At 40.0% G+C, this 22,513-nt stretch overlaps 1 protein-coding gene across 1 annotated transcript in view; it reads left to right on the top strand.

Moving 5' to 3' along the window:
• The first annotated feature begins 4,812 nt into the window (after nucleotides 1-4,812).
• The window catches only part of LOC150081807 (SEC14-like protein 2), an 89,216-nt gene continuing 71,515 nt past the window's right edge, over nucleotides 4,813-22,513 (top strand). The window contains exon 1 of the mRNA XM_090379695.1: nucleotides 4,813-4,953. The gene's annotated coding sequence lies outside the window, so the exon portion shown is untranslated. The remainder of the gene's footprint in view (nucleotides 4,954-22,513) is intronic.

Below are 22,513 nucleotides of genomic sequence, written 5' to 3'. Positions count from 1 at the left end.
AATTAAAAGAGAGAGAGAGAGAGAGAGAGAGAGAGAGAGAGAGAGAGAGAGAGAGAGAGAGAGAGAGAGAGAGAGAGAGAGAGAGAGAGAAGCTACACTAGTGGAGACTGGGGAGACGAAAAAATAAAATAAATTAAAAATAAAAGTTTTAAGCTGCTGTCTGGGGATCCCCATTCGGAGCCTGCATTATTCTGTAGGAGGCTTTCCTGCGGGTGAATACTTGCATTGAGAAGTTCTGGAAGGCAGCAAAGTTCTGTGGTGTCTGCAACAGAATGTCCAGTTGGTTTTCAGTGAGAGGGATGGTATTTGCTAGGTCTTGCCTCAGGTCCTCATAGAGAACGCACTCATAGAGAAGGTGGAACCAATTCTCCTTGGCCCCGCAGTAGCAAACGTCTATGGGTATTAGGCCTAGTTGGAAGAGCTTCTCGTTCAATGAGCCATGCCCAGTGACTAGGAATGATGTTTCAAGAGTTAGAGAGAGCCACTTCTGCGCTGACGTAGAGGAGGGGAAAGTCACATCCGGCAGGAACCTCCTTGTAGCTGCTCCCTTGGTGGAAGTGTCCCATCTTGTCTGCCAGATATTTATCATCTCATTATAACAGCGTCTTTTCTCTGCCTTAGGGTCAGTGTTCAGGTTTAGCTCAATGTCTAAGACCTTGGTTGGAATTTTCTTGTTGATTCTAAAGGTCAGGCCATGGAAGGTTACATACAAGTCCAGTGGAAGGGTCCCAGCTAAGACCTGTATAGCAGCAGTGGATACTATCCTGCATACCCTATGGGTAGCCAGAAGCATTGTCCGTTGTATAGAGCCTAATTTGCATATCATATTAACCAATCTCTCTGTGGAACCAAGCACCTGCAGCATACGTCACGATCGGAAGGAAGACGGCTTTATAGTACAGCTGAAGTGACCACTTGGACAAGCCCCATTCATTCCTGGTGATTCTGATGATTGAGCCTGAATAACAGAATGTCGTGCGTAAAGTGTATTTAGGGTCATACGGCACCAGGGGTTTCCCCCATCTCTGCGTTGTTTACATTGTGATGGGTGTGCCAGTTTGCTGGAAATGCCAGAGATTTAAAAGTGTATGGATATTGTTCATATGTAGTGTCGTGTACCGTTGTTCATCTGGTCATTTAGCCGCTGGACCCCTACTGAGGCCCAACGTTGCCCCACTTTCGCCCCGTGGAGGCAGACCAGGTACACCAGTATTATAATTAATTTACTCTGGCAGGTCCTGCCACCTAATTTCCTGAGATTTCAGTGGCTAGGACCTTAAAAAAAAAAAAAAAAATTTCGCACGTTGTATGTTGATCATACATGTTTCCCGGTTTCTTCAAACCGGGAAACATGTTGCATGTTGCAAACCGGGAAGGGGTTGCATTTGAAAATTTAATGGCCGAGGAGAGGGCGAAATAATTTAGAGAAGCTAGAATTTTGGTGTGGGTCTTGTGCTGGCATAGAGATAGAGAGGAGAGGAGACTGAAGGCTAGGGGGGAATAGCTAGGAAAGACTGGGGTCAATAGAGTAGACGACCCCAGAATGTGCCAGTGGGGCATGCCCATGCCCCACCAGAGAGAAAGATGTGGGATGGCAGGGGGAGGCAACAAGAAAACAGAATGTCCAGTTGATTTTCAGTGAGAGGGATGGTATTTGCTAGATCTTGCCTTAGGTCCTCGTAGAGAAGGTGGAACCAATTCTCCTTGGCCCCGCAGTAGCAACGTCTATGGGTATTAGGCCTAGTTGGAAGAGCTTCTCGTTCAATGAGCCATGCCCAGTGACTAGGAATGATGTTTCAAGAGTTAGAGAGAGCCACTTCTGCGCTGACGTAGAGGAGGGGAAAGTCACATCCGGCAGGAACCTCCTTGTAACTGCTCCCTTGGTGGAAGTGTTCCATCTTGTCTGCCAGATGTTTATCATCTCATAACAGCGTGTTTTCTCTGCCTTAGGGTCACTGTCCAGGTTTCGCTAAATCTCCAAGTCCTTGGTCAGAATTTTCTTGTTTATTCTAAAGGTCAGGCCACGGAAGGTTACATACAGGTCCAGTGGAAGGGTCTCAGCTAAGATCTGTATAGCAGCAGTGGATACTGTCCTGCATACCCTATGGGTAACCAGAAGCATTTTCCGCTGTATAGAGCCTAATTTGCCTATCATTTTTACCAATCTAACTCGGTGGAGCCAAACACCTGCAGAATTCGACACGATCAGAAGGAAGACGGCTTTATAGTACAGCTGAACGAACCGCTTGGACCGGCCCCATTCGTTCCTGGTGGTCCTGATGATTGAGCCTGAAAATTTTTTCACCTTGGAGCTGAGATGGATGAAGTGGGGGTTGAAAGCTTAATTTCTGATCCAGAACCACCCCTAGCACAGTGGTCTGTGTGACAGTGGGAAGTCGTACCCCAGAGAATTTAACTTGCGGAGGCCGCCTGAGGTCCAGCTTATTTTTAAACAGCATCATTTTAGTCTTGCTTGGATTTATCCGTAGTTTATTTATTGCAGCCCAGGAAGAGAGGTCGTCAAGGATCCAATTAGCATAGTCTTCTATGGCTTTGCGAGAGTGGCCGGACACCACTATCGTGAGATCATCCGCAAAAGCAACAATCTTGGTATTGGCAAAGGAGCAGGAAAGCAAGTCTTGTAGGATCATGTTCCACACGAGAGGTCCCAGGACTGAGCCCCGAGGGCATCCCTGGTGATTGGTCTGGAGACATGATGGTATTTTTACTTTAGAATTATTGTTCTATATGAAAAGAAGCTTTGGAAAAGTTTATAGAGATGGCTGGAACAGGAAGCTGTCCGGAGGCGTGCCAGAACACTGTCCCACCAGACAGTGTCAAACGCATCCTCGAAGTCAATGAATATGGCAAGTTCAAATTTTGCTTCGGAGTTTTCTATGTGCAGAACTAGATCGAAGAGAGCCTCCTCACAGGATCGTCCTGGAGAGAATTCATTCTGGCAGGGGGAGAGCAGATTCTGTGCTTGAAAGAGAGCTGTGGTCCTGAGCCCCATTAGCCGCTCCAGTATTTTGACAAAGTTTGCAAGTAGCGCAATTGGACAGTGAGAGCGCGGGTCAGTAGCGTTTTTGTGCTGCTTCTTAATTAGTCTCAGTAGCGAGATCTTCCATCCACAGGAAAACATCCCTCCTGAAGACATTTGTTGTATGTAAGAGTATATACTCCAGCCGAAGCTTGTGGAGATGGAGGATGAAACTGTATTCGACGAGATATAATCCTGAACATTTTTGGCTGTTAATATTTTGGAGAATTGCTGATAATTCTTCCAAGGTGAAAGGTTCTGTGGTTTCATCTGATTCATAACTGTTGTTTGCGGTACGAATGGCAGTATGTTTAGACAAGTCCTGAGCAGTGTCGTCTGGTGGAAATAGCTTATCAAAGATGGCTGAGTCCTGTCAGGTGGAAGTCTCCCGAAAGTCTGCAATCACTGTGCTGAAGATGTCCGGGAGTGTAGGTTTTGTACCGCATGATCTTGTAGGCTAGGCCCCACGGATTCGTCGTACCAGATTCTCTGACAAACTTAGACCATGTTGCCTTCTTCCTAGCTGCAATAGCCTTTGTGTATTCATTTTTCTTAGCGATGTAGTCGCTGTTTAGTCGTGCTACTTCTGGCGCTGGCCAGTCACGGTGTCGCTGGTAAAATCGGCGAGCTCGGTGGACTGACCGTCTAAGCAAAATGAGTTCCCCAGTCCACCAAGGGCATACAGTGGGATGGAAGATTTTCTTCTTGGCGGATTTATAAGAAGCCTTCAGGACAGCTTGCTGCAGGGTGCGAACGACGCTTGCGTAGGAGGTGGCCTCGGTCGAGGGGCCGAAGAATCTGTGGTTGTCAGAGGAACTGGTTTCAGAACCAACAGCGATAGGAAGCTTGGAAAACGTGTCTACCACCCTCTCCAGCACAGCGGTCCTCGATCGGAGCTCTGGATAACATTCAACCACATAAGGCATAGCTAGTTAACCATATGTTGGAAGATGGAATCGTCCGCATAATTTGGCCTGCTTGCTTCGCCTGCCGGAATCCAATCGAACATGAGATGTCCTAGGAGATAGTATTGCAGCTCATCCGGAATGCCCAGTGACATTTAATCAGCTGAAAACGGCTCTTACACAAGAGGTGCAACAGAAAACTCGAAAACAGAAAACAAGGTATCGATGGGATAATATATAACTCATCGATACCCTTAGTTTATCGATGCATCGCAGGTGGGAAACATGTCTGGCGTTGTTGGGATCCATATACCATCTGATTATGCCCTTGTACTGGTCTTTGAACGGTGAAAAACACTATTCCTATGAGCTTTTAGTACTTGGCCTTCGTCATATACTCTTCGGAACATACCTTCAATTGCATCATGAGGTAACGTACTGTGATGATCGGCTAAATGTTTTGATCAATGTAATTACTAAAGATGAGCTGTGATATTGCCTGAATGAAGGAGGGAAAAAAAGCGAATTATCCGGTCTCATACAGCGCTCAGCGCATGTATGATGAAATCAGTTTTAAATTATGGCAATCGTTTTTATTTTATTTACGAATATTTATTATTATTATTATTATTATTATTATTTTTTTACTACGAAAACGATTTGTACGCTTGGTAGGGTTAATTTCCATACTACAAAATTATGCTGATTTTGCACTCCTTAAGCGCAAAATCAGTATTATTAATTGAAAAACAACACACGCACAGACAAAGAATCTGCATTACATTATACGGATTTGCGTAATAACCAGTATCTAAATTTAGAATTTTCAAGGCTACCTTCTCCCCCTTTTTGCTTCGTTCCAGCTTTTATTTTTTAGCAAAGCAGTGCAGCAAGGTATCGTTTCAATGTCTCTAAACGCAGTCGCCTCTCAGAACCTGTTTGCAGTTTACCCTGTCTAGTGGATCAGTAACCCAAGGCAAAGAAAGAGAGCTTAATTTGTTTTCTCAAGTAAGTCACTTTATTCATTTTCATCCTCAGCTAAAAAGTAAATAATTCTTTCTTACGAAGGAAGACTTATTCTGTAGATATCTTAATCTTCTCTAGCCCATACGCATCCACAGACGGAAAATACAATCGAAATTTCACAGGATTATCCTCTAATTTATCCCTTTATGATCGTTATCAAGAAATTACGTTGAGAATGCAGTTAGAACTCGGTACATTGGATTCAGCTGTGCTGTCTCGATTCCACGAATTTTAAATCGACTTGTGGTAAACCACTGATTAAAAAAAAAATCGTTTAATGATTAGGGCATTCATTTCACGAGCGAATTTTAATCAAAACTGTATAATGTAAAGAGCCTAATATAAGAACATATTTTGCAGAGGGCAGTAATGTTTGAATGAAAATCGAATCGACGGTGGAAAAAAATTGTCCTTAATTTGAAAGGAACTTTGGAAATCTAAGAATCGTGCAATTCTTGCATTCCAAAATGCATTTGTGGAAACTTTTTTACCATAAATTACTTTAATCTTTATTTAAAACAAAGAATGTGAATGCAAGAATAGGTTTAAAATATTAGCAAAGCATTTATTATGAGAGAGAGAGAATTAGAAGTTGGTGAGGAACCGATCTCAAACGGCTAGTTGTACTGTTTTCTTTTTAGGGAGACGAGTGAAATTTACTTATTCGGCTCAGCAGTCTTCGGGTACCCAACGAGAGCATTTTGCACTCTGAATTCCCGTTTCACTATCCTTCAAATAAGTTTGTTCAAAACAATTATTCTCCATCCAAATTATCGTTTCCGTAATTGCTTTCTGAATTCAGTTAAATGGTTTCTTCTTTCTGACTTCTTCAGATATTGAATCTTCAACAGGTGTTTTTACTTCTCGAAGCTTTTGATTTTTCGGAGGTTTTATCTGTGCTTTACATGGACTGCACCTCCGGTAAATCACTGCAAGCTCTCTCTCTCTCTCTCTCTCTCTCTCTCTCTCTCTGCGCCTTTTGTCATTTTGATTTCTTCTCAGGCTCTCAAAAGTTGATTTTTATGTGGCGAAGAAGTGGTTGGCACTTACCGCTGCGGTTGGCATTCCTGACGCATTGATTTGCGAAGATGAAATGCCTATAACCTTTGGGGGTCTATGAACGACTGCTGGACTCCACGTAACCGATGAGAGCGAGAGTTGAATAGCGCGTGCGTTTCAGTGGACTGCGGTTCAAGCTTGCAATGCTGCTAAATAAGGGGTAAGACAAATATATTTCTCGTAGTAAATATACTACGAGAAATATGGAAGTAAAGCACTTGGGGAATAAAGAAAACGTCACTGCGGAAATATTTCCATTAGTTGAAGTAGGCCTAGCGGTAGGGCACTTAAGCAATATGGTAAACAACAGTATAATTAGGTGCGGAAGTAGGTTAAAATTAAAGACTTCGGACAATAGTTTAACCCTCTATTACACCACTACTTGGGGACGGACTTTGTGTGGGAAAAACAGAATTTGAGTTACTGACGGGTGAGATGAGTGAGTTTATAGAATGACACCATGATTGAGTCAGGTTTAAATTGGATAGGAGGAGATAAGTAAATGAGAAGAAAATAAAGTTTTCACGCCAAAAAAAACGGGTGGTTGTTGTTGCTGCTGTTGTAGTTTTGAGTTCAATTCTGGGTCCAGTCCTGGAAAAGTCCCGCTATGTAGTGAAGAGTTCCGCCGTGCACTACAGAGGCTGTTTTAGTAGCGCGTGTGTGTTTTTGGGGGAAGGGGACAAGTCTCAGCGTTATAGGATAGAAAGTATTGAAAAGAGTAAAGTAAAATTGTACCTGTCTTGTCCAGTTACTCCTTAAGCAGTAACATTATTGGGGGAAGTTTAGCTGATCTGTCGTCCAGTATGATCCTGTGCTAGAAGTTGATCCAGGAGTTGAGTAACCGGCCAGTCAGATAGTGCCCCTGGCTTCTATTACTTCTGTGGTAATTTCTTTCGGTATTAACAGAAAACTGTTCCCGAAATAAGACAGTACTGGAAGAGCTATATGGCAGATTTCAACTAAGAGAGACTTCACCGCACTCCGTGGAAGGAATCCACACAAAGAAACCTCACCGTGAAAGTGAAGGAACGTAAGTCTTCTGAACTGTATTGTACTGGAAAGAGTGCTTAGATAAAGTTGTGGATTATTTTAGAGCAAGGTTGAAGAAGAAATATAAGAAAATGGTTAGTATCGAGTTGGTTTATTAGTTGAAGTTGTAAAGCAAATTGATATTGCTAAATTAAGGGGGATTATGGAATCGTTAGTATTAAGTTAACTTATGGATTGTTGTTGTGAAGAGAATTGATATTGCTGGTTGAGAGAAATTTTATGGAAATGATAGCATGTGTTAACAGATTAAATGAGAAAAATGAATAGATTAAATGCAAATGAATACCATTTATGTATATACTTGTATTTTTGTATAATAAAAGGACTTTGTTTTACAATATTTATTAAATTAAATAATGACAATTGCCACTGACATCAATACTAAGGTACAGGGGGAAATACAACCCTCTCACAAAGGTTACCATTTGTATTCATTATGGAAATGGTTAATTTTAAACTCCTGTGCCCTAGTGGTTGTGGTGGAGTATAAACAAAATTGGACCCGAGATCAGCAGCTGTGGCAAGACCATCTGAAAGTGGTTTTCTTTATTTTTGCTACAAGGAAACAGTTTACTTGGAATGAATTCATTGAAAATTGCGTAGCAGGTTCCAGTTGCAGATCTCCTTAAAATAGGAACACAGTTGTAAAAAGTATAAACACAAGAGTATGATATAGAAATAGTCTTAACCACAATGTAATGTGGATTATGCAGCTATATTTGAATACCGAAGTGAAAATCATGAAATTTCTCGTCCATTTGGATGCAGTAATTTACGAATTCGATCTCACTTTTGAGAGTGAAAACAAATCATTGTCCGAGATTGATATTTATACACTCTGCAGTCTTTCACATGCCTTTTGAAGATGCCAATTCAATTGTAAGGAGGCTTTTAAATATCCTGTGTCACAGCGTTAATTGCACGTACTATGCTTGTCCCAGTTTATTTTTTTCTTTGTATTCGAGCTCATCAGAATCAGAAATATTGAAAACTGTCTTCATTGAGAAATAAATTTGTTCCAGAGATAAATAAGCATACGGTTTCTGCGAATGAAAATACTTCTTTCCAAAGACCTGTGTGCTTATTCAATATTAGGGACATCAAAACGTTAGGAAAACGAATTCTTTTTCAAAGTCGCATTGATATTGTGTTACTGTTGAAAGGGCCTTCTGAGGTAGGTTAGATGGTACATTCTATTGTCACAAATTAAGATGGTAGTCTTTTTATGGACACAGCTTTTAAAATTTCCTTCAAACAAACATCAAATTTGAGCCACCAGACATTATGGCATAAAATAATACCCTCGTAAGAATATCTTTTCCTCCGTTATTAACACCATATTTACTATTGCATAACGTCACCTTTTATTCATTTTCATTTACACATTACTAATGAACGTTCAGTTGCAAGAAGAGCACGACACTTGCAGTATAGATGGGATAATTTTGGTACTGTTTATTTTGGATCATACGATGTTCAGTGACAGTTGACATTTCGTTTGCATAATGGGTGGAAGCTGGAGCTGCCAAGCTAACGATCTAATCTTCTGCTGAATTATCCCTGCAAGGGGGGAGGGGAGAGAAATGTCCAGTCATGAAGGTACGCTGAATTTGTTTGCGTTTCAGAACCAAATTTAAAATACTCTGTTGAATAAGGAATGTACAGCTCTCGCGGTTAACCGAGTGGACAATTTCTGCCTTCGGCACAGTGTGGAAAATACTTCGGTTAGTCTCGTCTAGATGAGTGGAACTTGGTTGAGTTAGTCTCTGTTTGAGGTTGCATAGTATTTTCTCCCAAGAACTTGAAGGTTTTTTTTTTTTTTTTTTCCTCGCAGTTCTCAGATAGACAAGTGTCTATCTGAGAACTGCGTCATCACTACGGTATGTGGACATGTGTATATGTAAAGGGCGGCTCCTAGAACGTTTGTTCAACTCCGCCTCGTATCTCTGTGAAGAACAGTAGCACTACAAATGGGCCAGATATGTGTGTGACGTCGGTTTGTGTGTATTATGTGTGTGTTTTGTTGTTCTGTTCTGGCCGCTTGGCTACCCAGAAGCATCAGTCACCTGGACAGATGATTCTGGGTACTCGTCCACACCACGGGAAGGTGGGCCAGTCCATGTAAAGCACGTACTGTCTCAAGAGAGACTCTGACCCACCTAATGTTGTCAGAAGGTAGGGCAGGATCCTCTGGGGGCCCATTCCAGAGGGGAAAAAAAAAAAAGGATCACCCGTGGTGCTGGATTTGGAACCAAAATTATTAAAATAAAACATTTATGTAACTAAATAATAAAATAAATAAATAAATAAATAAAATTTAAAAAAAAAAAAAAAAAAAGAAAGAAAAGGAAGAAAGCACTTAATTTTGTCTGCAGGCCGAGGAAATTTTCATTTCTTGAGGATTTGAGTTTATGTATTATTAAAGGAGATCTAACCAGCTATGTATCAGCAGGACCGTTGTGCTGCATCCTGTTGAGATCTGTCGACACTGAACGCCTTCGAAGAAATACGCCTTGAGCGAAAGCCTGAAGAATCTGAAACGACTCCGAGCTTTGAAGCAGAGACGACTCCTGTCCTGATTGAAAATTAGTAAGTGCTTGAAGAGGAAGTCTGAGATCGTCATACAGGGAGCAATGAAACAAGATGTGATCCCAACTCTCTGGTGATCCACACGAACAGAGGTCTGTTTGTGATAAATTGAACCTAAGAAGACTCTGGTTCATCGATCCATGTCCTGTCAACAGGTACGACGTGAATATGTTCATACAGAACCACAATCGAACACGTTTATCAAGGAGAAATGAAACTTGTGGTATAAATTTTCTCGTTGTTGCACCAACGGGAGCTGTATCCCACCGAGACTGCCAAATGTTTACTAACTCGTTCCACAATCTTTCTTTCTCTTTTAGCATCTTCTTGAAGGTTGATGGTTATTCCAAGAAATTCGGTCTCAATCTGCTTTTTCAGTCTGTATAAAAAGCCTCTATAAGTAACTTGCAAGTCTAAAGGTAATGTTCCGGCTAGTACTTGCAGAGCTTGCGTCGAGACTGTCCTGCATGCCTTAACTAAACACCGCAAAATGGTTCTCTGCAATGAGGCGAGTTTTGTAATGAAGTGTTTGAGCCGTGCCCTGTGAAATCATGCACCGGCAGCATACGTGATTAGAGGGAGGAAAACTGCATTGTAATAAATCCTTAAAGTTTTTCTGGAGAGCCCCCATTCAACACGGGACACCCTAACACTGCACCAGTAAATCTACGTATTTTAGATGATAAGTTTGTCAAATGAGGAATAAAATTGAGACTGGAATCAATTACCACTCCTAGAACCTTGTACTCTTTAACTATGGGGAGACGAATGTTGTTGATCTTGACCAACGGAGGACGAGTGATATCCAACTTTGATCCAAGAATCATCATCTTTGTTTTTGACAAGCTGATTTTAAGCTTATTGGCCATAGTCCAATCGTAGAGATCCCGGAGAACAAAATTTGCGGTATTTTCCAGATCGGCCCTAGAGTTACCATTTACCAAGATGGTGAGATCGTCTGCATACGCTATTATTTTGACGTTACCGAAAGATCGGGAGAGCCACTGCTGCAGCACCATGTTCCATGTAAAAGGACCCAATATAGAGCCTTGTGGGCACCCTCTAGATACTGATCTTGATACTTGGCTATGTTTAGCCTTGACTATTATGGTTCTATTGGCAAAATAATTGCGGATTAAAAGGTAAAGGTGGTTGGAGCACCTAGCCGATCGCAGACGCTCCAGGACGCTCTCCCACCAAAGGGAGTCGAAGGCACCCTCGAAGTCGATGAAAACGGCCAGGGTATATTTATGTACCGAGTTTTGAACTGAAGAGACAAAGTCCACAAGAGCATCCTCGCAGGAACGTCCGGGACAGAACCCATATTGACTTCTTGAAAGCAGATCCTGTTCTACCAGTAGGGTATTCAATCTAATTGCCATTAGTCGCTCTAGCAATTTACCCAAGTTAGCCAGCAGAGCGATCGGCCTGTACGATCTAGCCGCTCCAGGAGGCTTATCCGGCTTTCTGATCAACTTAACTAGAGCGACCTTCCAAATTTCCGGAAAAGTTTCTTCCTGAAGGCATCTGTTGAATAAGTTTAGAAGAACGTAAGGTTTTAATTTCAAGACTCTGATGATAAAAATGTTTTCTATAAGATCTAGTCCTGGGCACTTCTGAACATTAACTTTATGGGAGACAGCCTGCAGTTCATCCAACGTAAAAGGTTCGGTGGTTGTTGAGGACACATAAAATTCATTGTCTGATCGGATTTTAGAGTGAATAGGTAAGTCTGAGGTAGGATCATCCAACGGAAAAAGAGCATCTAAGATTGCATTTGTAGAATCATACCAGTTCAGTGTTTCCACGGAGTCTGCCACAATTGAGCCAAATATGTTAGAACTAGAGGTTTTTCCTCTTACAATCTTGTATAGAAGACCCCAAGGGTTAGCATTTCCAGAGGTGTGAACGAAATTCATCCACGTTTCACGCTTTCGAGAGGCAATGGCCTTCACGTAGCTTTTCCTCAAAGAAGAATACTGCTGGTAAAAACGATTAACGTCGGCTTGGGGCCAGTCTCTATGCCTTTGGTAGTACCTACGGGCTCGATGAACTTCCCTTCTTAACTGCGATAACTCCTGCGTCCACCATGAGCACGTCTTCATCACTACGGTAGAGAAAGTGAGGAACATTTTAAAATTTTCGCTTACCTTTTGGATAAGGAAGTTATGTGATTCCATGGGGCGTTCAACGGCAGCCGCGAATACAGACAGAACTCATTTCCGTGGCAAACATCGAGCTTCGAGAGGATCTGTCTCTTAGTTAGCAAGTCGCGTAAAATAGTAAGCTTATGCCCAGAAATTCCGCAAGTACCGTATTTTTACATATCTATTGCGGAATTGCAAGAAACGATCCTTTCAATAATAAAGAAGTCAGATCGAATGGAAAAGGTGAAGTTAATTGGCATCGATGGTATGAGGGATAAAATCAAACTATTTTGACTTTTAATTGTAACCTTCTCTGAGAAGATTAATACCCTTTACAATAAATCAATCAGCGATATCATCTCAGAAGTAAAATACAGATTCCGATACGCATAAACACCTTTGGATAACTGGACCACTGCCGGCTGGCAAGTTCAGTACGCCTGAATTGTGATAACCGAATTGAGGACCAACTGAAGGATTAGGTATGGGTATTGAGGGATGATGATGATTATGTATCCATTTGTTTTAGTTCAAGCAATCCAAAGTTTTTTTTTTTTTTTTTTATGTTTAATTAAATTTTATTGTTTTATTTAATTACACACAAAAATCGCTATTAAAACTCAAAATTGCAATTATAATTGAAAATGGCAATAAGGACAGTATAGGATGTTTCTATTAAATGACACCGAGACCCATTTCGCTTATTTTAATTAAAATAAGCGGGATATTTGGTTCCTTTTAATTGAAACACCGTACATATATAAACCATGAAAAATTCAAATATTCTATGAAATGATTTAAATTTATATAAATATGAAACTTTCACATGAGTGTATTGTGTTCTGTTGAAGTACTTGCTTCTGCCCATACACCAGAAGAGAAAGCAGCATTTTTCCGCTATTTTCACTAGTCATCGGCCATTTTAGTTGTGGCTTTCCCTTGTGGCTGAATTTCCTCTACATCAAAGGTGAAACGGTCTTCAACTTCATGCGGAGCAAAGAAGACAAATCAAACAAACGACGCATTCATTTATCAGCTTGGCTGCACTTGTTTTTGTAAAGTATTTTGAAATTTCCCAAACGCTGTGCTTGTCCCAGATAAAATCTGAAGTATCTTACTGCTTCATTTGGCTAAGGGTTAAATGCCATTCAGTGTTGTGGATGGCTTTTCCAAAGTCTACAACCACGAATTTTGGAGAAAATTCCAAATAAAATATTCGATACATCTCACTCAACAGATTAAACAATGTTTTAATATCGCTTTTGTTTTGTCTGGTAATAAAAGAACATTATTTGAATACAGTGACTGTTTTCAATTACAGGTAGCCTAAAATATTACAAAAAATTTCGTGCAGTACCGAAAAGTACCATCGAAATAAGTTTTTCACTTACCAGAGTGTTTCATATTATATTCGCATTTAAAAAAACCCACAATTCTGTGTCCTTTTGCTATTGATCTACAAAAACGGGGCCTCTTTAATGGTCTTCGATTCCAAACGTTCCAGCCTTACAATAACTTCTGCAACGCTTTTTTTGGCAATTATGGGACCAACAGGGTTCTTTTCTAATATACATTGTCTTGTATCAAGAATAGCTTTTCTCGTAATTGTATCCAAATACTTTTAAACCAAGTATATATTTTTGAAATTGGATTTAGAAGAAATAAATGATACAGTCGAACAGAAGTTCAGTTTGCTAATACCGACTAAAATTTTACTTACAAAATTAATCTATTCTGCTCTGAAAGAAAATGGATTCATTTTGATGGTCTTTCTTGATGTCCTCCTCGTGTTTTCTTTTGCCTGACGAACTAATAATCTGTTGATTAGTTTTCTCTTATTCCTTTTCGTGACAAATTGTCATGAAAAGGAACACTGGAGGTGTTATACGATTATATATTTCCGATGTCAACTTTTTGTTTGAAAAAACAGTTTCTCGATGGTTTTTCCCAACAATGACTACCTCTTACTTCCTGACAGGACACGGATCTCCAAAGCATAAATTCCATACTGTGGGTCTTGAACTGAAACCTTTCTGTCCTTGTGGAGAAGAGGACACGGTTTCATGTGCTCTTAGAATATCCATTCTGAGATGTTCCAAGATTCCTTTTAAAAACTGAGGTCCCTCTATTTAATGAAAATAATATTAGTCTTAACTGAGTGTAAGAAATACTTTGATATCCTACAAAAAATTATTCTGGAGGGTTTCACCCAAAGAAGACATCACTCAGAATTGACATCTTGAAGTTACATCTTCTTTCTGTAGTTTGGACTTCGACCAGAATTATGTATATAATTGTATAACAAGACTGGAATGGAAACAGTGTATAAACGGTAATGTGTATACTTACTACGCATACTGTTAACAGTATGCCTTTTCCTTTTAAATCTCTTTAGTTTAGTTTAGAAACATGCTGTATATTTTTGTAATTTTGTAACTAAAATTACAGGTTATGTAACTGATTTTTGTTAATCTTGTAAATTAGTTTATTTGACTGCAGCTTTAACTGCAAAGGATTCAAACGTCAGGATCTTCTTCCACTACTTTTTTTTTCATCCACAGCTATTGCACTTTCTTCTGTGAATGATCTTTCTCGTGCACTATGCACGGAGAGGCTTTTTTTTTCTTTAGTACTCGAGTATTGGGTTTTGCATCTACTGGTTTAATACTACCACCAATGAATGCGAAAGAAGACAGTGGACATAGGCCCGAGTCCACGTGCCAGGTAGAGCCTCCTAATGGCAAAGAGGCCTGAAACACAAAGAACACACACACACACATTAGCCGCTCATCAGGCCCGTTTTACAGAATTTCTGTATTCCATCACAGTGACATTTGGTGTAGATGGACGTATGGGGGCTACTATAGAAAGGGTATACATATATATGGTATCTTATAAGAAGCATTATTCAGACTAGCGGTTTGCGTGATCTAATAACGAAGATAATATTCAAGACAGTAACAACTAATTGCCCATTTCTCAAAATCCAATTAAAGCTTTAGTTTAATTAATGGAACAAAATTGATTTAACTTTTGGATCCAGTAACAGGGCTTTTTAAAGACTGATAGTCATTTAGCAAGAGTATTAGATATCACATTTAGTAACTAAAGTGTTCAATAAATTCTTAATGCGATGGATGGGCTTGATGAAGTGATACCCAATAGTAATACAGTTCCCTCATGTCTGGTTTAAAGTCACTTAGGAGTCAACCTACCATGTCTAGTAATCTGGAGTCGATTTCTACTTGGAGAGAAGTTGTATGACCACGTTTCACCAAATACGACAACCAGCTTGTATTTCCATCATAAATACAAAGTGACCAAAGGAAATGGCTTTGAAAGTGATAAGAGCAGTAAAAATTTTAAACGCGAGGCGAGGAAGGTATTTCTCCTTAGGATCTAAAAAAAAAGGTAAACTGCCGCCATTATCAACCCACTGCAGGATGGAAGCTCCTCAACAATTCATGGTGAGGGAAATGGACCATAATCTGCCACGCTGGTCCAGTGCGGATTGGCAGATCTACCGTATTTAGCAGTCAGGGGCTTGAACCCCGGTCTACTCAAAGAGCGTGTGCTGCTGTACTCCCGCTCCTGACCACTCGGCTGACCTAGTCAATCGTAAATAAGCAATGAACACTCTAAAAAGGGACCCACCTCCTACACCGCACTCCTGCCACCTCCTTAGCTACAGCTGGGTAATCACACCACTCCTAGGGGCGGTATCACCCACTTTTGGAAACATTGGTGTAGACCAAGAAATATTGAACGAAAGGCATGATCGGATTAACTATTAAAATTAGATGAAATTTTACTTTACTTTGATGTTGAAAATTTCCTGTATTTAGAATATTATCTGAAATATTATAAAAGTTTAAAAGTATATTGTACTTTTTGAACTTGTATGTTGTTTAATATACAAGGTGCGGCTAAAAAGAAACGAGAAATATTTTTAAATCTATTATTATTATTTTAAATACAACAATTTCAATGTTTATCTCCTTCAAAGTACTCTCCAGCCGCCCATAGCGTTCCATTCGCGATTTCCAGGATCTAAAACAGCAGCGAAAGTCCTCGGAAGACAGTCTTTAATTACTGCGTTGTGTTCTTCTGAATATCTGCTAAGTCCTCAAATCGTTTTCCTTTGAGGTGGATTTTAATTTTCATGAACAGAAAAAAGTCACGGTGCCAGATCTGTCGAATAAGGCGTGTGTTGTGATCTTATTTTTCGTTAAAAACTCTCTCACCATTTGGGCGCCCACCTTTCTCATGCTCAATCACTCTATCAGAATCGTTCTTAATTTTTCTTTGTCAATGTACAACTGTTCTGCAATTAGTCAAACGCTCATCCGATGGCTTTGGTGCACGATCTCTCGGAGATTTTTTTATTTTCTCTCGTTGAAGTTGACAGTCTTTCTCTCTTCTTTTCGTCGTGGACATTTTCCCATCCCCCCACTCCGAACCGTTTGTGCCATTCGTACACACGTGGTTGACTCATGGTTTCATCACCGGTGTAGACATCTCAAGCGTTTCTGTACTATTTTTTACGAGTTCTACTAAAAATGTAATGAGTTCTTTGCTCTAAATTACTATCACTCATTTTTTTGCCGAAGGATTAAAACGCTGATTCACTTAAAGAGGCACAGTTCAATGAAAATTTAACCGATTACAACGAAACAAAAACTGATCTGCACAGGAAAAAAACAAGCTACAGCACGATATGAATTTTGTTGACATGCGCAGTAGTAAGTTGTTAGTAAGCAACGATTCTCGTTTCATTATAGTTGCACTTTGTATTAAACCACAAGGTGTCTGATTAATCACTCGCTATTTTAAAATCAACCTAACTTTATGTTTAAACGATTTTAATGAAAACATCTTTAAGTGATTCATAATTTATTCAGGTTTTCTGACAATACATTTTAAAATTCACAGGTGCCCCAGCATTTTATATATTTTCTTAAACTGGTACTTTCTTAAAGAAAGATTGCTTAAAGAACTGAAATGTCTGTGAACACATTGGTGACTGTTTCCAGTACGTCCAAGTTATGTGGTTTTTCACCATAATCCTCTTCCTTGTCTCACCTCCATCCAAAAAAAAAATCCGGCTATGCGTAGGTCATTCATACACACCACGTCTCCCAATCCATCGCCCTCAGAAATCATTATGCAGTCATGTACGGCCTTTCCAAAATTCGGGATGCTCCATCCTGCATAAAATTAACTTTCAGTGTTGTCCCATTGTGATCCTGCCACTCAGACATTGTATCTCGCAGAATAAAAGGTCGAACGTGCACGATGCGATACTACCCCAGACTACCCCGATATTACCTTTGGATTGTCCTGAGCCTTTTCAATACACAATTCCACATTTTTGGCTGCTCAATAATGGCAGTTATGTCGATTAACAAAAATATGAAACACAGCCTGATTACTGTAAATAAGATATTAAACAGTTCTGGCCACTCTTCGTTCAACTCAAACATAATTTCTGTAAATTCCATCCTCCTGTTGCAGTCAAGAAATAATTGCTGAAAGTTACGTGGCTTTCGGTAGTTTGGAAGAAGTTCTTCCTAAGGAGGTGCATAACGGCAAACTCTCCCTTTCAAGACGACGTCCTTCACGCACTATTTCTGTGTGGTCCTTGAGAACATCTTAGACACTGTAGCAACGTTATTTAGAGTCCGTGGGTTAATAGCCTTCCAGTTCTCAACCTATCGGTGACACACAGCCCATTGTCATTAACTTCGTATTTAAAGAGAAGTGAATTGAAAAAGGAGCTCTGTTCCAAAAATAATGTCGATTAATTTTGTTGCTGAAAGTAAATATCCATATAATCATTATGGAATTTAACACTTCATTTATTTATTTTAGATAAATCAAGATTTACTTGATCTAAAGAAAAACGTTTCCTGCTTACCTTGGCCTGGAAAGTAAAAAATCTCAGCTGACTGATAACTCCAGTTATTAAAGGAAACATTAAGCCCTAAAACACGCAGCATTTGCTATAATTACTGTCCAAGGCTTAGACCTAAATAGATGAACTGGTGAGACTTGTGGCAGAGATGAAATATGCGTGGATATATATATATATATTTCCAATTGTGTGATTTTTTTTTTTTTACACAAATCGGACACAGGTGCTGTCAAGGGCGCCATTAAATTTCTTTATAATTGGCTTTTATATTTCTTAGTAATTGACTTCTAAATTATATTAGAAGCGTTCCTCCCACAATACCTTCTTCGTTCTATGTTCCCACAGCATTATCCCTGGGAGATCTACTACCAATCTCCTTCAAACATTGTTTCACATACAGGAAGCTTTGAATTCTCGAATGCAGCTCGACATAATTTATCTTTACATTAAATCTGCATATCATAGGATTTCCATCAGATATTTACTTAACATCCTGAAGAACTACTTCAAGATCTCCGATAACCTCCTCTCTGTACTCAAAAAAAATTTGCAGGAAAGACGACTCCTTGTGACAATGGTCTCTCACGATCCTTTATCACAATGGTCTCTCACGATCTCCCCCTTTTCTTTTCTTTATGTATTATTTTATGGGTTTAGTAATTATTTCGCTCGACTTGTTTTCCGTACTACTGGCATACATTTTACTCTAGTTTTATAGTTTATATTTACGCACACACAGTGATCACTGAATTATGACCGCCTCATTCGTAATAAATTATGCCGTACAGCTCGCAGTATAAAAAGCCAAACAACTACGTACTCTAGAGCAGTGGCAATTTGCATCTGGTCGTGCAAGTCAAAGTGATAAGCTCCTAGTTATGGAACGTAGTAGAGACAACACGGGTTTCAAAAAGGGCATGATTGTGACAGCTCTTGCGTTCGGTGCTCTTGTCGGATGCTCACGATCCACTGTAGTTAGGTGAACAAAGAATGGTGTCGAACGGGTCAAACCACCTCTTGCCGACAGAACTGTAAAGGATTAAGTAAGGTGGATGTTCGTGGTGAGCGAAGGGACATTATACGAGCTCAACGGCAGGTCACTGTGTGACAGTTGATATCGCAATATAATTTGGAGAATGCAAGAACAATATCTCATGTACCGTGGCCAACCTCAATAGTCACACACTGAATGTCCAAAGCGTGTTTGGAACCATTCAAAAGAATCCTATGCCAGCAATCGCACACGCTTTCTCCCAAGAGACAGCACAGCAGAAGACGAAGAAAAAAATAGCATAAAGGGGGAAGAAGTAAAGTACGACAAAGAATGCTGCTCGACCATGTCTTTATCCAGTGTTGCCCAATGTGGTTGTTACAGTAGTCAAATAATCCAAAAATAGCTCTAGCTCTAAATCTGGACTAGTGTCAGAAGGCACTAGTTGATGACGGTATTACTGTACAGATGAGGTATTGAGTTATGGAGAGTCTTAATAAAGGATAAACCAAAAATGATTCAACTTCTGTTGAAACGTTCTTGGCATATTCTTAAAAACACAGCAAAATTTTTTCATGAGGTCATCAGAATGAGAGAAAAGGCAATAGGTTGTATTTTCATTTATGACGTGTTTTCAATTTGATTGCTTGCATTAACATTGAGGTTTAAAGTCTTCCTACGATTAAAAGCTGCATTGTAGAAGGCTTGAAGAGCCTGGAAATTCTCGATGGATAATGAGTAGCACCTCAAATCCAGGAAAGTTTGGAATTGTTGCCTTAAGAGCCGATCTTAAGTGCTCGTAAACGAAGCATTCAAAAAGGACGTGAAAAGAATCTTCGGTTTGCCCACATCGACAGGAGACCATATTAGAAATTCTCATTTGGTAAAGTTTTACATTTAGCGAACCATGTCCGGTTAGTATGTAGGAGGTAAAACCATTTTCTGGTGGAGAATGGAAGTAATATAGTTACGTTAGGGACAAATGTTTTTGTAATAGCTCGTTTTTCTGCAGACTCCATTTAATCTGCCAATGTTAACTAATAAATTCCAGCATTGGGGTTCGTTCAGTTTTGGGATCAGCCTGAGGATTAACATTGGTTCCCTGAAATTCCGTACAATACAGTTGGCAGATGTAAAAACAATGACCTCTAAATACAATGTGAAGATCAAGCGGTAAAGTGTCCGTTAGAATCAGTAGAGCTGGAGTTCATACCATTCGGCAAACGTGAAGAAGGCCAAGAAAGAAACGTTGAATAGTGGATAACGTAGTTTGTACAATTGTAAGTGCTAAAGACTGGCAGCATCGGTTGTTGTAACTGGGATTATCGCAGTATTAGTAATGGCCACATGGTGCAAGGAAGCCTAAGGCTTAGACTGCATTAGCCAAAAAATAAAAATAAAATAAAGAAAATAAATGAATAACAAAAGTAAATACAGTACAAGGAACTAATGGTTATAATCGTTGTCCTTCCAGACCGTGAAGAAAAGGGTTCGAATCTCCGTCATGCCAGAAGAAAGGTGTTTTTTTTTTTTTTTTTTTTTTCTTTCCTTCTTTCTTCTTCTTCACCGTAACGGAGTTAGTCGGTCTTAATTTTGTATGATTACTTATCCAGAAACAATGGTTTTTTTTTCATCCTTTAAAAAAAATTGAACCATATAATGCATGCATTTACCAACACAGTCCATTACGATGGCCTTGGTCGCTTCAGTAGAATTTCCAAAAAATTCACAAAGGAAAAAAAGGAAGGAAATGCATGTCTGGACACTCACACATCTGTTAAAGTAGCAGTGGCGCAAGATGGTGATTTCTCTCCATTATATTCATAATTCCATCAGCCTCCTTAGAGCTCTAGCTCTAAACTTTACCATTAGCGATTAATATTTTTCTTCAATAGCGAAGGTTTTTCTCGTTCGTGAGAGGATCATTCCGTGTCTTACTTACCACAGAATTAACTTTTGGATGTGACATTCCATTTCCTTTATTACAAGAGTTAAGTATGAGTTTACTAAGGAGCACTCTGCAAAAGATGCGATGACATCTCTAATCTCCACAGCGACAACAATCCTTGTTGATTTCAAAGGAGCTTTGACACCTTATGGTGGCAGAGTGCTCTGGAGAGACTCAGGGAGGCAGAAGTCTCGAACCCACTTTATCTGTTATTTACCAACTACTTCTCAGACCGAACACTTCTCGTCTGATCTAACCAACTGGAAGTTCATAGGCCTGTTACCAGAGGTTGCCTGCAGGGATCCATCCTGGGGCCCTTGTGTTACACAATGGTATTTGATACCTGCTGAGAAAAAGAATACCCAAACATCACTTTTTTGGCATATGCGGATGACTTTATCGTGCTGGTAGAGGGAAATCCAGAGCCCAAATAGAACAACAAATCAATGCAATCGTGATAGACCTCCAAGACTCGGCATAAGCTACAGATCTCTTCAAGACAGTACAGATGTTCATCAAGGGGAAATTGGACCCAGCGAGATCGCCCACTATTAGATACAATGGACAATCTATTAAAAGCATAGCGAGCACAAAATACCTTTGATTGTAGACTCTTTCCTCCAACATATCAAGTATGTCTGCGCGGTAGCACAGTGGTATTGTCACCGTTCTCTCTACATCGGATGGAAAATACCCGGGTTCGAATCCCGTCCATGACGCGAGGAACTTTAATGGGCTTTTTTCACTCCATGGCTGAGTTTCTAGGTCTCGGGCGTAGATAGCAAGGTTTTTTCCCCTCAGAAACTGGAGTTTTTCCGTTCAGCAAAACAGGCAAATCAACCAGAGAACACACGCAATTTACAGGCAAAATACATACATGGGCATATGTAATCACTTACAGGTGACCTTAATATAAGAATTTAAATATATCAAGTATGTCAAAGAAAAAGTTAAGACGTATGTAAGAAGGAGTAAGGCCTTAAACCCTGAACCCTAATTTTATATTACAAATGTATTGCGCTATCAATAATAACATATGGAGCATGGTCACATGGAGCACAGAGTCGACATACAGGTTGAGAAATCAAATACTGCGGGCCCAAAGCGCTTCTCTCCTAGCAATGACCAGAACCTGCAGGACAATCTTCATATTTACACTTCGTGTTCTTACCGGCAAGATTCCTTAATATGAAAGTTGCTTCTCACCAGATAGTTTCTCCACAAAAGAAACATACAAGACAATTCCCGCAACATCCAGATAGCCCTCAACATACCTGCTAAACATGACTGACTAGAATAACAATGCTGTTAACCTCTAGATGGAAGGAGAAATGAAACAAAACACAGCAATCACCCATAAATTATCAGTAGTAACTAACAACTGCACTAAATGGTTCACTCCAGGGCTCCATGCCCTCTTCTTGTTGACGGGCCATGGTAGCTTCAGTGAAAAACTTCACAGCATGGGCGTCACATGCACGCCAGATGCGGAAGAGCGGAATAATGGGGCCACCTGATGTACGACTGTCGCCTATACATGGACATCTGGACTCAACTTGAAATTGAGAATGGCTGCTACGCCCCAGATAAAGCATCGGAATTAATTGCAACTCAGGCTAACTATGCAGCCTTCTGTAGGTTTGCTAATGCCCTCTTCAAGCGTAGGGTGGCTATTACCAGAGAACAGGCTAACGACATCCTGACATGCAAACTCCAACAAGATCAAATTGACCAGACAAACATTACTGGACTAATCTTCCAACTGTGACCAACCTAATCTTAAATAATGAAGCAAAATAACAAACTTGCATGAGATCTGAGGACTCAAAGAAGTACTCATCTGT

The sequence above is a fragment of the Mastigoproctus giganteus genome, chromosome 8, assembly GCF_048544385.1.
Source record: "Mastigoproctus giganteus isolate SK-2022 chromosome 8, ASM4854438v1, whole genome shotgun sequence".
Classification (NCBI taxonomy): domain Eukaryota; kingdom Metazoa; phylum Arthropoda; class Arachnida; order Uropygi; family Thelyphonidae; genus Mastigoproctus; species Mastigoproctus giganteus.
Note: the sequence above shows the minus strand (reverse complement) of the source record. Positions and strands in the feature narration are given on the sequence as shown.